Below are 15,216 nucleotides of genomic sequence, written 5' to 3'. Positions count from 1 at the left end.
TATGTAACAAAAATTGCGGGGACAGCATGTTAAAAAACAGAGTTTGATGGAGTGGAATGTAGTACATCCTTATGATGGAAAATGCTGTAGCTAAAAAAAATTACATAGACAGTGGCTAATAATACATTACTGTAGGTCATCTCAAAGAGGGCTTATGGGGCTATGAAACCAAGAGCTCATAATGCTGTGACCAAAGATTGAAGTTCTCCAGAGGATGCCATAGTCACTCAATGGTGCTATGTTCTCCTGAGGAAATATAGGACTTAGCCAGTCATATAATAATCATAATCCATGATTGGTGATATAGGAAACCCAGATTGGTGATGTGAGAAGATAAATAAACATCTCAAAGTTATATATATAAAATTGAGTGAAAAAATAGTTTACAACTGCTGCTTCCCACACTCTGTTGTAGAGATCTCTCATCAAGGCAGAATAAGGAGTGGCAAAACATCTACGAAATGTTTTTCCCTTTTCCCTTTTATTCACTGACAGATGTATTAGAACAGTTCTACCAAGGTCTGGAAGCACCTTTGGACTGAACCAGTTTTGACTCCACAAGTAATTGCATACATAGGGGAAGCATGCTATTTGGAAATATAAATGTAGGTAATTTAAGATTTCTGATGCGTAACATGGTGTGCACAGGAGGCTGGCCATGATTTACTTGATATTAAAAATTCTGAGGCATCAAATGATGAGGCAAAGCCTCCGGATCAGAGCCATATCATCAATTTTTCCTTCTGTTATAAAGGTTGTCATGACAATAGGGCTCCAAACCGAGAGCTGGCTGAGACAACTATTGTAACTGTGTATAAAGCATATTCAACATTTGGGAAGTTTCCCTTTCGATTCATGTTTTGACTGAGGCATTGAAAGATTCCCACGGTGTACTGAGACCCTGTGGTCCATAACAATCTTGTTACTGAAATCTAGATATTATAATCGAAGAAGTGTTTGTCTAGTAGTAGACAGATCGCAAGGTTTCTGTTTCTCTTTCTCTTTCACCCTGGTCCCTTCTTCTTTTCTTTACTACCTCATATTTTCTACTTTCTTCTTCCTGTTTGAAAATGCTGGATAGCTTGTTTCTAAGATAAAACACTGCCCCACCTCCCAAATTAAAATGCAAATCTCTTGCTGTCAGCCTGCTCTTTAAAACACTTCAGTGAAATGCCTACTTAGCTCTTTTGCCCATTTTTTAATTGGGTTGCTTGTTTTCTTCTTGTACAGTTGTTTGAGTTCCTTATATATTCTGGATATTAATCCTTTGTCAGATGTATATTTTGCAAATATTTTCTCCCACTCTGTTGGTTGTCTTTTAACTCTTTTAATTGTTTCTTTTGCTGTGCAGAAGCTTTTTAGTTTGATATAATCCCATTTGTTTATTTTTCCTTTGGTTGCCCGTGCTTTTGGGGTCGTATTCATGAAGTCTGTGCCCAGTCCTATTTCCTGAAGTGTTTCCCCTATGTTTTCTTTAAGAAGTTTTATTGTCTCAGGGTGTATATTTAAATCCTTAATCCATTTTGAGTTGATTTTAGTATACGGTGAGAGGTATGGATCTAGTTTCATTCTCCTGCATATCGATATCCAGTTATCCCAGCACCACTTGCTGAAGAGGCAGTCCCTTCCCCAGTGAATAGGCTTGGTGCCTTTGTCAAAGATCAGATGGCAGTAAGTGTGTGGGTTGATTTCTGGATTCTCTATTCTATTCCATTGGTCAGTGTGTCTGTTTTTATGCCAGTACCATACTGTTTTGGTTATTATAGCTTTGTAGTATAGCTTAAAGTCAGGTAGTGTTATGCCTCCAGCTTTATTTTTTTTGCTCAGCATTGCTTTGGCTATTCGTGGTCTTTTATTGTTCCATATAAATGACTGGATAGTTTTTTCCATTTCTGAGAAAAATGTCTTTGGAATTTTGATGGGGATTGCATTGAATTTGTATATCACTTTGGGTAGTATGGACATTTTCACTATGTTGATTCTTCCAATCCAAGAGCATGGAATATCTTTCCATCTTCTTGTATCCTCTCTAATTTCTCTCAGCAGTGGTTTGTAGTTCTCATGATAGAGATTTTTCACCTCCTTGGTTAACTCAATTCCTAAGTATGTTATTTTTTTGGTGGCTATTGTAAATGGGCAGGCTTTCTTGATTTCTCGTTCTGCATGTTCACTATTGGAGAAAAGAAATGCTACTGATTTTTGTGTGTTGATTTTGTATCCTGCTACTGTGCTGAAATCATTTATCAATTCCAACAGTTTTTTTGTAGAGGTTTTAGGCTGTTCGATATATAGGATCATGTCATCTGCAAACAGGGACAGTTTGACTTCATCTTTTCCAATCTGGATGCCCTTTATTTCCTTCTCTTCTCTGATTGCTCTGGCTAGTACTTCCAACACTATGTTGAATAGGAGTGGTGAGAGTGGGCATCCTTGTCTAGTTCCTGTTCTTAAAGGAAAAGCTTTCAGCTTCTCCCCATTCAGGATGATATTGGCTGTAGGTTTGGCATATATGGCTTTATTTATGTTGAGATACTTTTCCTCTATACCTAACTTATAGAGGGTCTTTGTCATGAATGAGTGCTGAACTTTATCAAATGCCTTTTCAGCATTTCTCTAAGGAAGATATCCAAATGGCCAACAGACATATGAAAAAATGCTCAACATCACTCAGCATCCGGGAAATGCAAATCAAAACCACATTGAGATACCATCTAACCCCAGTTAGGATGGCTAAAATCCAAAAGACTATGAACGATAAATGCTGGCGAGGCTGCGGAGAAAAAGGAACTCTCATACATTGTTGGTGGGACTGCAAAATGGTGCAGCCTCTATGGAAAATGGTATGGAGGTTCCTTAAACAATTGCAAATAGATCTACCATACGACCCAGCCATCCCACTGTTGGGAATATACCCAGAGGAATGGAAATCATCAAGTCGAAGGTATACCTGTTCCCCAATGTTCATTGCAGCACTCTTTACAATAGCCAAGAGTTGGAACCAGCCCAAATGCCCATCATCAGATGAGTGGATACGGAAAATGTGGTACATCTACACAATGGAATACTACTCAGCTCTAAAAACGAATGAAATACTGCCATTTGCAACAACATGGATGGACCTTGAGAGAATTATATTAAGTGAAACAAGTCAGGCACAGAAAGAGAAATACCACATGTTCTCACTTATTGGAGGGAGCTAAAAATTAATATATAAATTCACACACACACATACACACACACACACACACAAACCGGGGGGGGGGGGAAGAAGATATAACAACCACAATTATTTGAAGTTGATACAACAAACAAACAGAAAGGACATTGTTGGGGGGGAGGGGGGGAGGGAGAAGGGAGGGAGGTTTTGGTGATGGGGAGCATTAATCAGCTACAATGTATATCGACAAAATAAAATTTAAAAAAAATAATATAAATAAATAAATAAATAAATAAAATAAAAATAAAAATAAAATAATAAAATAAAATAAAATGGAAAAAAAAAATAAAACACTTCAGTGTTTCTCTGTTATTCATCTGAAGTCAAAGGCAAGGTCCTGGGTCCTGCTCACGAGGCTCACCATGATGTGTTCTTGCTTGTGCTTCTTACCTGGGCAACTAGTTCTCCACCATTGTTGCCTGGTATTCCCGACTAGCGCTTCATGATATCAAAATTCTTACGTTTCTAAAACACAGCATGTTATTTTGGGCCTCCCTGTCTTTGTTGAGGGTATTCCCTGGGCCAAAAATGTCCTTTATTCTTTGGTGTTTTTCATTTATGTAGTTTACTTAGGCATCACCTTCTCCAGGAACCTTCTCCATCACTTTCTCCAGCAACTAGTGCTGCCGCTTTCCACCCAATGCTATCCTGTAATCTCTGCTCAGAGCTCAAAGGAGCAGGAATCTTGTCTTTGTGTTCCTACAGCCTAGTCTCAGCACTTGGTAAATAGCTGATGCTTGATTAACATTGTTAAACTAAACTAAACTGAATTAAGGGGGAGTTTATCACGCTTCTAAGAAGAGGGCAAGGGACAAAGAATGTTCCTGGGACGATGCAGGGGTATTTCTCCAATACTATTTTAAATGTCTTGAAAGTTTTCCTTAAGAGAAGCATCCAAATGTTCTACACAATTCTCCAGCTGTTACTAACAGACTCAACAAAAACCCAGCTCTGAGTTATTTGCTTTAGATGGTGTTGCAATCATAACACTGACTCGACAGATCTAGCAGCTTTTAAAATTATCAGCAAACATGTAGCACGCTGGAAAAGCAGAAAGTGGGAGCTGCTGCTATTGCTGAGCCAAACAAACTAGATGCATTGAGGAAGAGAAGCTGGAGTGCCAGCTTCTAAGACTCAAGGTGTTCAAAACTAATCACTCTCAGAAACAAAACCGACTCCAGTTTTCTCCCCCTTTTCAAATTATTATCCTGGTTCTCACTTTTCTTGCCTCCCACTTCCATCCATCTTTCCCCATGTTTCTTCATGTCTTCATTACCGTTCTCACCATCCATCTCCAGGCCATCATCTCTTACATGAATGTGCTCTCATGTCCCTTCAACCAGTAGACCTGTTTCTTCTTATTAACATCAAATAGCCTGACTACCAGCAGACAAAGCTTTCTAAAATATAGCTCTGATTATGAGTGTGTGTGAAAAAGCCTTCAATTTTGCCCAATTATCCACTGAATAAAATCCAAAAAAGACGTGAGTTTGACATGCAATATCCTCCACGATCTGCTTCCACATGATTTTCTTTTTTTATGTGATGCAACAAAGTGAACACATAACACAAAATTCATCTAAAATATCCCAATTCTCATGAATACTGATGCTGATTTCTGCAGCTGAAGGTAAGATCTGCATCATCTGCAGGTTCTTGTTGTTTACTTATATTACGGCTTTAAAAAGTTTTTCTCTCTCCTTTTTTTGATAAGAGCATCTGCGCATTATTTATCCTTGTGTAGACTCAAATAACTATCATATTGTTGGGTGCAAGGTAGGCTATCAGTACATGTTTCTTAAATAAATATTTGGGGTTAATTTTACAAACATTACTACAAATAATTTTTTGAGGATACTCATTGGGTTATTTATCAGCAAATAACTATTCAATTTTAAAAAACCTACAAAAACTCTGTAATTTATTTTTCAGCTTTATTGAGGTGTAATTAATACCTAAAAAATATTTAATGTACATATTTTAATGAGACATATGCTTATACCAGTGAGGTATAAGCCATCCTATGTGAGGTAGCTGAAATGGTAAAACTCATACAGAACAGGATGGTGGTTGCCAGAAGTGGGATAGAGGGAAAAATGGGGAGCTGTTGCTTAATGGGTACAAGGTGTCAGTTATACAAGATGAATAAACTCTGGAGATCTGCTTTGGAACATAGTGCCTGTAGGATAACAATACTATATTGTGCATTGTCTCAAGTAGTGTTTATTTGGTGTTGGCACCATCTAGTGGAAAATATGAGTAATGCTCAACCTTTGAACTGGTATGGGAGAGTTAGTATCGAGAAAGGCCTTGAACATCATGCAGTCCAGCATTTCCATTATACAATTGCATAAACTGAGATTTAGAAACTTTAAGAAGCTTCTCAAAGACTGTATAAAGCTGAGCACCTGTTATGTGATATAAACTGCTAGATGGGATGCAAAGAATCGTAAGGCATATTTTCTAACCCCATATAATCTACTACTAACAAAGGAATATAAGATATTAATAGGTAAAATGTACCATAAAATATTTGAATTATTCAATATGACTAAAAACTGCTTAATAAAATATATAGACAAAAAATGCTACAAGAATTCAGAAGAGTTAAAAAATGTTAAAAGTGCAGTGAATAAAAACAAAGTTTTAAAAGAAGTTAATGTGTGCCCAATCTTGTAATCTGTGTAGGATTTGGATAGCTAGAGAAGCAAGGAAGAAATATTTAATGCAATAGAAAAGAAAGAAAAAAGAGAGATTTAGGAGACGATGAGCATAAGTATAAGATGAGAGAATAAGAGTGTGAAATGGGTACTGGCATTAATAAAATATAAAGGAGTACTTTAAATCAGTTTAGTGTGAGAAGGTAAATCATAAACCCTAAACTTGAATCACTATATTGAGTCAGTATTGTGAAAGAACTCAAAGGAAAAAGCTTGGAGTTAGTGATTTAAAGTTCTTTAAGTAACAGTGGTTAGGTTTAAAAATTACAAATGAATATCAGGGGTAAATAAAAGAGACAAATATTTTAATATTATACGAATGAATACTTGTAGCTTAGAATAAAATTTCCACCAAAAAAATTATATGAGGGATCTTCAAAAAGTTCACAGAAAATGTGTATTATGAAAAAACTGTGCATAGATTGGGAACATTTTTTGCACCAAAATAAGTTTGTACTAACTTGTTACAACATGTCTGAACAGGATTTAGTTTGAGGCACTAAGAAAGATACAAGATCAGTTTGAAAAGAGCCCCTATCACAGCAACATAAATTCTGCTAAAATTGAAGCAAGAACAAACATCAAATTTGTGGTGAAGGTTGGGTGCAAGAATCATTGATCCTTTACAAAAAGTTGATGGGGGCAGTGTCCGAAAGAAATCAGCTGTTTACAAACGGATAACTCATTTTAAGAAGGGACAAGATGACATTGACGATGAAGCCTGCGGTGGCAGGCCATCTACATTAAATTGCAAGGAAAATAGTAATCTTGTTCTTGCCGTAATTTAAGAGAACCAATGATTAACAACAGAAACAATAATGAACAACATAGACATCTCAATTGGTTCAGCTTACACAATTATAAAAGAAAAATTAAAGTTGAGCAAACTCTCCACTCAGTGGCTGCCAAAACCGTTGTGCCCAGAACACTTGCAGACAAGAGTAGAGCTTTCAATGGGAATTTTAAATCCTCTTTAAAGGTTTGGTAGAATTTCTCAGTAGAGTCATCCTGACCTGGGCTTTTTCTGTGTTGAGAAATTGCTGATTACTGCTTCCATCTGATTGCTTGATATTGGTCTGTTCAGGTTTTCTATGTCTTCTTGGTTCAGTCTTGGAGGTTTGTATGTGTCCAGAAATTTATCCATTTCCTCCAGTTTTTCAAATTTGTTGGCATGTATTTGTTTAAAATAGTCTCTAATGATTCTTTGTATTTCTGTGATATCAGTTGTAATGTCTTCCTTTTTCATTTATGATTTTTGTTATTTGGATCTTCTCTCTCATATTTTTAGTTAGCCTACTAATGGTTTGTCTATTTTGTTTATCTTCTCAAAAAAACCAACTTTTTGTTTCATTGATCTTTTGTGTCATTTTTCGTGTCTCTATTTAATTTAGTTCTGCTCTGATCTTAATTATTTCTTTCTGTCTAATAATTTTGGGACTGGATTGTTCTTGTTTTTCTAGTTCTTTGAGGTGTACCATTTGATTATTTATCTGTTCTTTTGATATAAGCATTTATTGCAATATACTTCCCTCTTAGGACTGCTTTTGCAGTGTTCCACAGGTTTTGATGTGATGTGTCTTTATTTTCAATAGCTTTGAGAAATTTTTTGATTTCCTATTTAATTTCTCCTTAGACCTATAGGTCATTCAGGAACATGTTGCTTAATTTCCATGTACTTGCATGGTTTACAGAGTTTTGCTTGTTATTGATTTCTAATTTTCATCCATTATGGTCTGAAAAGATACTTGAAATGATTTCAATTTTTAAAAAGTTTGTTGAGACTTGATTTGAGATCTAACATGTAGTCTGTCCTGGAGAATATTCCATGTGCTGAAGAGAAAAATGTATATTCTGTAGTTGTATTAAATGTTCTGTAGATATTTGCCAGGTCCAATTGGTCTAGAGTGTAATTTAAATCCCGTGTTTTTTTGTTGATTTCTTGCCTAGAAGATCTGTCTAATGCTGAGAGAGGTGTGTTCAGGTCCCCAGCTATTATCATATTGGGGTCTATCTCCTTCTTTAGGTCTAATAGTGTTTGCTTTGTATATCTGGGTGCTTTGGTGTTGGGTGCATATATATTTGTGATTGTTGTGTTTTCTTGCTGGGTAAGATCCTTTTATCATTATATGATGGCCTTCTTTGTCTGTTTGTATTGTTTTTGATTTAAAGTCTATTTCATTTGATATAAGAAGAGCTACTCCTGCTCATTTTTGGTTTCCATTTGTGTGGTATATCTTTCCATCCCTTCACTGTTGGTCTGTGTGTCTTTACAGGAGAGGTGAATTTCTTGTGGACAGCATATAGCTGGCTCTCGCTTTTTAATCCAGTTCATCAGTCTGTGTCTTTTGAGTGGGGAATTTAATCTATTTACATTCAGAGTTGCTATTGACAGGCATTGTCTTACTCCTGACATTTTATTGATTTTTGTTTGGTTGTTTTAAATATCTTTTGTTCCTTTCTTCCCTTTTAATTGCTTGCCTTCAGGGTTTGCTGATTTTTTGAGGCAGTAACATAATTTCTTTCTCTTTCTCATTTGCATTTTTGTTCTACCAGTGTTTTTTGTTCTTTCTTGTGTATTCATGGTAATGATTATCATTTTTCAGATTCCAGATGCAGGGCTCCCCTGAAGATTTCTGGTAGAGCTGGTTGTTATGGTGGTGGATTCTCACAGTTTTTTAATCAGTGAGATTAAGATCCTGGAGCATTTCTTTGAGAATTGTAACAGAAGATGAAACATGGCTTTACCAGTACAATTCTGAAGACAAATCACAATCACAATCACAATCAAAGGCATGGCTACTAAGAGGTGGAAGTGGTCCAGTCAAAACAAAATTGGTTCGAGAGCAAAGGTCATGGCTACAGTTTTTGAGATGCTCAAGGCATTTTGCTTGTTGACTTTCTGGAGGGCCAAGAAATAACATCTGTTTATTAGGAGAGTGTTTTGAGGAAGCTTGCCAAAGCTTTACCAGAAAAACACCTGGCAAAGCTTCACAAGAGAATTCTTCTCTACCACAACAATGCCCCTTCCTTTCATAAGAAAGGAACAATTCTGTGAGAGTTTCAGTGGGAAATCATTAGGCATTCATTTTACAGTCCTGATTTGGCTCCTTTTGACTTCTTTTTGCTTCCTAATCTTAAAAATCTTTAAACATACCCATTTTTCTTTATTTAATGATGCAAAAAAGACTGGACTGTCATGGTTAAATTCCCAGGACCCTCCCAGTTCTTTAGAGATGGACTGAAATGTCTGGTATTATTGCTTCGAAAAATGTCTTGAACTTGATGGAGCTTTATGTTGAGAAATAAAATTTATATTTTTTATTTTTATCTTTTAATTCCATTTTCTATATGCCTTTTGAAGGCATCTTGTATATTATTAATTCAAAAGGTCTTATATTTAGCATAACTTAAAAGAAAATGAAAATGGTGTGCTTTGGAAAATAGAGGTAGATGATTTATAATGTACTTCTGATGACAATGACCCTGAAGTCAAAGACACAGGTAAAGATTTAGAATAAAATTGTGGCGTGAAATCAGGTTGAAAAAGATTATGATGAAATCATTCAACATTATTGAATATTACATGTGATTTAACTCAGTGTAATAAAATATACAAATGAAGTAGAAGCATTAAAAAGAGGCAGGAGATAACTATGCTGTTAGCTTTCTTTGTGCATTATTGAGATTGCGTCGTACTTTGTCTTGGTCATTTTTTATATGTTTCTATATTCTTTGCATTTCTACAACATATGTTACTCTTATAATCAGAAAAATATGCTGTTTCAAAACTGAATATATAAAAAAGCTCTTCACATTTCACTTTTTTAAAAAGTTTATACATGGCATGTTTCAACATTTAAGAGAATATAAAGAAAAAGTTTCTCTTACATTCCTGTGTCTTGGGAATAGATCTTGATTTCTGGGAGACATATGGTGTGAAGTGAGAGACACGAATTTAACTTTGTTATTTTTCTAGCACATTTAGTGATTTCAATACATTTTTTAAAATTTATTTTTTTATTTTTTTGGTGTAAAACATTGGGTGTTAATTTTTCTCAAGTAGGAAGCCTTCCAGATATTTGAAGCATTTCCTTCAGCATTGAGTTGTCGCACATCTTCTAAGGGATGATGAATGAATAATCTCTCACACAGTCATTGCATAACTTGGGTTCCTCCCACATATAGATTCTTCTTATTCCAAAGCTTTCTCACATTCTCTACACCCGTCATTTTTCTCTTCAGTTACCATCTATTTGTATGTCCTGAAGACGAAAGGTTCATTGAAAGCTATTCTATATTCACATCATTCACATGGGTTTTTATCCATTATGAGTTCTTTTGTGATGCCTAAGGGATAAGAGTTTTCTGAAAACTCTCCCTCACACATTGTGTTTCTAGAGTCTCCCATATGAATTTTCTTGTGCACATTAAGATTGCACTTTACACTAAGGGTTTTCCTATGTTGATCACACTTGTAAGCCTTCTCTCTGTTAAGTATTCTCAGATGTATCTTAGGGATGACTGACTACTTAAGAATTGTCCACAGTGGTTAAGTCAATGAATTTCTCTATGGTGTGGGTTCTCTTAACGTTTTGTAAGGTATGGGAAAATATTCAAGGTTTTTCCACAATCATTACATTGACAGGGTTTCTCTCCATTATGTAGAATCTTGTGCATCGTAAGCCTAGAGATTCTCTGGAGGGCTTTGCTGCATTGATTACATTTGTAAGGTTTTTCTTTCAAATGAATTCCTTTGTGTTGTCTAAGAAGGAGCTCTCTCTGAAGGTTTTTCCACCACCATGGCATTTGTAAGGCTTCTCCTTAGTATGAATCCTCTTATGCTATGTAAGGTAAGAACTTGAGCTGTAGGTTTTCCTGCATTGATTACACTTAGAAGGATGTCCTCTGCTATGGATCCTCATACACAACTTCATGGACGAGTGGCTCTATAATGTTTTCCCGCACCAACTACATTCAAAAGATGTCCCTCTAATATGAGTTTTCTCGTGCTTCTTAAGGTTTAAGATTGAACTTAAGACTTCCCGACAGTCACAAAAGACTTTCATAGGACTTCATGTGCTTTCATAGGATTTCTCCCTTGTATGTTTTCTTTTGTGCACAGCTACATAAAAGCTCATGCTGAAGGCATTTCTATCTTTTTTACATTTATAGGATTTCTCCCCAGGATGAATTCTCTCATATGATTTAAAATGTGATCAATCTCTAACAGCTTTCCCAGAGTCAAGGCATTGGTGGGATTCCTCTTCAGTATGAGTTTGCTTATTTTGAATAATGCTCGATTTAATGCTCAAGGCTTCAACTTTTTTATTATGTTCGGTGGGTTTGCCCCCGTGAGTATTTCCTTCTTCCTGCCTTTAGTTCTTACTTTCTGCAAGCTATCTTGCTTATGTTGTGATCATTTGGTTTTATGTAGAACCAACTCATATGAACAGGGATCTTTGTGAATTCTCTCTACTGTCTCCAGTTCATATTCTTGCTCTATCTGAGTAATCACAGTAGGTTTGCTGAATTTATGTCCCAGTAAAGCCAAGTTTGTACAGTTCTCCAGCATCACATCTCTGTACGGTTTTCTCTGAGATGGGTTCAGCAATGCCCACTCCCCCTTGGTGAAGTCCATGGCCACATCCTCAAAGGTTACTGAGTTCTGTAGCCCAGTGTTACATAGCAAGAGAAATGGGCTGAGCAAGAGCTCAGCACATTTATTTTGTAATCTATCATTGCCTCACTGATTTGAGGTAACATCTTTAACATAAGCAAAATTCCAGTATATATTTGTTTATTTTAGGACTTTTTTCTTATTCATTGATGTGACTCTCTAGCAATTCACATGTAACATACTATTTAAATCACTATAAATTTGTGATGTTTGAAAATATAGAAAGGCCAGGTTTCTTCATAACTCTTCTTTTATAGAATTTTCCTGTTGTTCATTCTTTTTACTTTTGATTTTAGCACCATCTCAGCTAAATTAAAAAAACAAATCCCATTGTTACTTCCACTGGGATTGCATTATATTTATTGAATTGCTTAGGAGAAATTGACAAGTTTATAATGCCCATATTTATAATGCTTCCTGTTCAAGAAAATGGCAAGTTGTTACACTTGGTTAAGTTTTTTGTTTTAAAGTTTCTTCCACATAGTACTCATATATTTTGTCAAATGTTTAATTTTAAGATATCATGGAATTGTAACTTTCTTATTTTGTTAGTAATTTATATATTTTTGAATTGTATTTAGAAAACAATGCCTGTATTAGTTCTACTTTTCAAAACTAGTTTTCCCTGAGGCTTGATGTACGGTCTTGAATTCTCTTTTTCTTGTTTCTTTGTGAGTGTCCTACTGGCATTTGAAAATAAGGTTCATTGTCTGTTTTCAGGATTGAGAGTCTGTGAAACAGTCGTTAGATCTACTTCATTAATCATGCTATTGAGTCTTCCATATCTTAATTTTTTCCCATGATCTGATATGGGGTAAGAAAGGTAAATTAATGTTTCCCGACACTTCTGTTTCCTTTCTGTTTCTCCTTGAATCACTTGAAGTGTTTGATTTTCATTTAAAGTTTATGTAGTTATAACTATTATATCTTCTGTGTTAATGGCATTATTCAGTCTTATTAAGTGCTCTTAAATGAGATTAATGTTTTGTCTGAATTAAATCTTATTGAATTTTAAAATTACAGCTCATGGTTTACTTTTGTTTGTGTTTGCCCATTATGCCATAATCTCTGTTTTTCTTTCAAAATATTCTGAATCTCTTTGCTTTAACTCTGTTTCTTGTGAACAGAGTAAAATTGAGGTTTTTTTTAAAATCAAATTTCTAAGTTCCTTAAATAAGTGAGTTTAGGTCTACTTACACTTATTGTTACGACTAAAACGTTTGTTTTGGGTTCTATCATCTGATTTTATGTTAAGCTTGGTGGACTTATAGCTTTAAAAAAACTGTGTTGTTATTTTACTTTTTTGTGCACATTTTTCTAATAGTTAGAACTATGGTGGTTTTATTCTGGAGGTTATGTTTTAGATCTCTAATTTTGTATATCCTTAATCTTCTATTTCTTTACATTGTATTAATTACCTGCCACAGGTACATAATTACCTACTATGGGCAATAATAAAATTTGCCTATGTGCTCTTTATCCTGCCTTCCTTCTCTCTCTTCTCCCACCCAATTTTAGTTAATTATATTATCATTCTTTGTATTTACTCTTATCAATTAAGTGTACTTATATTTCTTTTACTTGATTTGCCATATTTAAGTGCAATATTTCTGTCCCCAGATATTAATGATGAGAAAGTCTGCATTACACAATGTGCTATCTTCTTTTCCTCCCAATTTGTATTTATATTTATTTCCATATTTTCAGAGCATGTTTTTAGCATTTTTATTCTGCTCTACCATCTTAATACTCATACTTATATTTATTATAGTCTTACAAATAAAAATATTCAATTCTCGCTGCTAGTCCTTTTGTCATGGATTTTCTAGGACTGATATGTTTTGATTTACTTCATGTTCTACAGCATTTGTGCCTTTGTGTTTGTACAAACACTTGGCTGGGTATAAAACTTGAATGATTCTTGCTTGGAGGATTTTGTAGTTTGCTTCATAAACTTCAGCATTGGATATTGCTACAGAAAGGTATAAATCCAGACTGATTCTATAAGTAACGTTTTTTGTTTGTTTGTTTTTGTTTTTGCCTAACTAACCATATAATACTCTTTTTATCGTTTTAACTTACTGACATGACTAGGATATTTCATTATATTTCCATTCTATGTCAATTTTCCAGGAACATAGTGTGCCTTCTTAACCTCTAGATTCATATCTTTTACTTCAGGAAAATTTTCTTCAATTATATTTAATTTTTTTTATTATTTAAATTTTCTAGAAAATGCATGTATTAGGTCACCTGTACCTATCATTCATACCTTTTAATTCATTTTAATTCTCTATTTCAATTTGGTTATATTTACTCTTATTAAGTATGTGCTCAGTATGTGTTAATGTGTTTTCAGCAGTGTCTCTATTCTCCTTATGCCCATATGAATTTCAACTTTATTTCTGGGGTTTTTGTATAGTTTTTTACCTCTACTTTAAACAGTGTTTTCATGCTTCATTTTCTTTTGCAATTCAACATATTTTCTCTAAATTCTTCAGTGTCTGCAAAGTCTTAGGTATCTGAAAAGTTTTCTTGTTTTATAAAGAACAGAGCTTTATTTTTAAAAAAATTTTTGAAGAAATGGTTACCATATTTATCTGTTCTGTGGGATAACTTCCGTTGTGATAGTTTATCGGCCATTAAATTTTCTGGTTTCTTTCCTTTGTTCTTATGGATTATTTTCACAGGTGTAGTCTATTCGCATTCTTTGCAGTTTCTGTATTTGTGTATTTGCGTACTCACTAAAATTTATTTGTAATCCCAAATCAATCTCAGGGTGCTTTTGTGGTTATTTACGAACATGTCCAGAGTGGCAAAATATTTTAGTCACCCAATGTATGTATACGTTTCCAGCTGAGGTCGAACAAGTCCATGCTCTGCCTTCTGGTTTCAGTTCTCATATTGTAGAGTAGTGTCCTTTTTGTGGGCTAAATGGTGCCGCATTTTTCACATTTTTGTGCTTTTTGTTGGTAATTTCACTCTTTAAAATGATCCTTAAGTGTAGTGCTGAAGTACTATTTTATGTTTCTAAGAACAAGAAAGTCATAATGTGCTTTTACAGAGAAAATACATGTATTAGATAACATTTGGTACACCAGAAGTTCGATGTTGATGAGTCAACAGTACAGTACATCCAGAGAAAGGAAGAGGAAATTTATACATGAGACTGCTCTGAAAGCACTAAAGTAAAAACTGTAGTGTATAATAAAGCTAAGGAAGGGATGGAAAAGTGGCTAAATTTGTGCATGCATGAGACGACAATGGACGAAAAGAAAACCAATAACAACAGCAACAACAAAAATATAGTGGATTGCAAATCTGAGGCTTAACACCAAAGAAATTTAAAATCGTGTTATCCAAGATTAAGAAAATGTTAAACTTTTCTCAGCTCATGCTATCCATGCTCAGTGCAGCATAAAAAGTGTTGAAATTGCAGGTAGGGCAGGTGCCACAGATAAGGGACCTGTGGAAGAATTTTTAAAATACCTGCTAAGTGTAATACAGAAAAAGGATTATGTGGAAGAACAAGTTTCCAATGCTGATGAACCTGGCTTGTTTCACAGGACACTGGCAAAAGAACTATATAACACTAATGGTGT

General features: G+C 34.8%; 1 non-coding gene across 1 annotated transcript; it reads left to right on the top strand.

Moving 5' to 3' along the window:
• The first annotated feature begins 133 nt into the window (after positions 1 to 133).
• LOC134381396 (small nucleolar RNA SNORA25) lies at positions 134 to 262 on the top strand. The gene has a single exon (XR_010023987.1). It is a non-coding gene; the product is annotated as a small nucleolar RNA SNORA25 (small nucleolar RNA).
• The last annotated feature ends 14,954 nt before the right edge of the window (positions 263 to 15,216 follow it).

Source organism: Cynocephalus volans, chromosome 6 (genome assembly GCF_027409185.1).
Source record: "Cynocephalus volans isolate mCynVol1 chromosome 6, mCynVol1.pri, whole genome shotgun sequence".
Lineage (NCBI taxonomy): Eukaryota > Metazoa > Chordata > Mammalia > Dermoptera > Cynocephalidae > Cynocephalus > Cynocephalus volans.
Note: the sequence above shows the minus strand (reverse complement) of the source record. Positions and strands in the feature narration are given on the sequence as shown.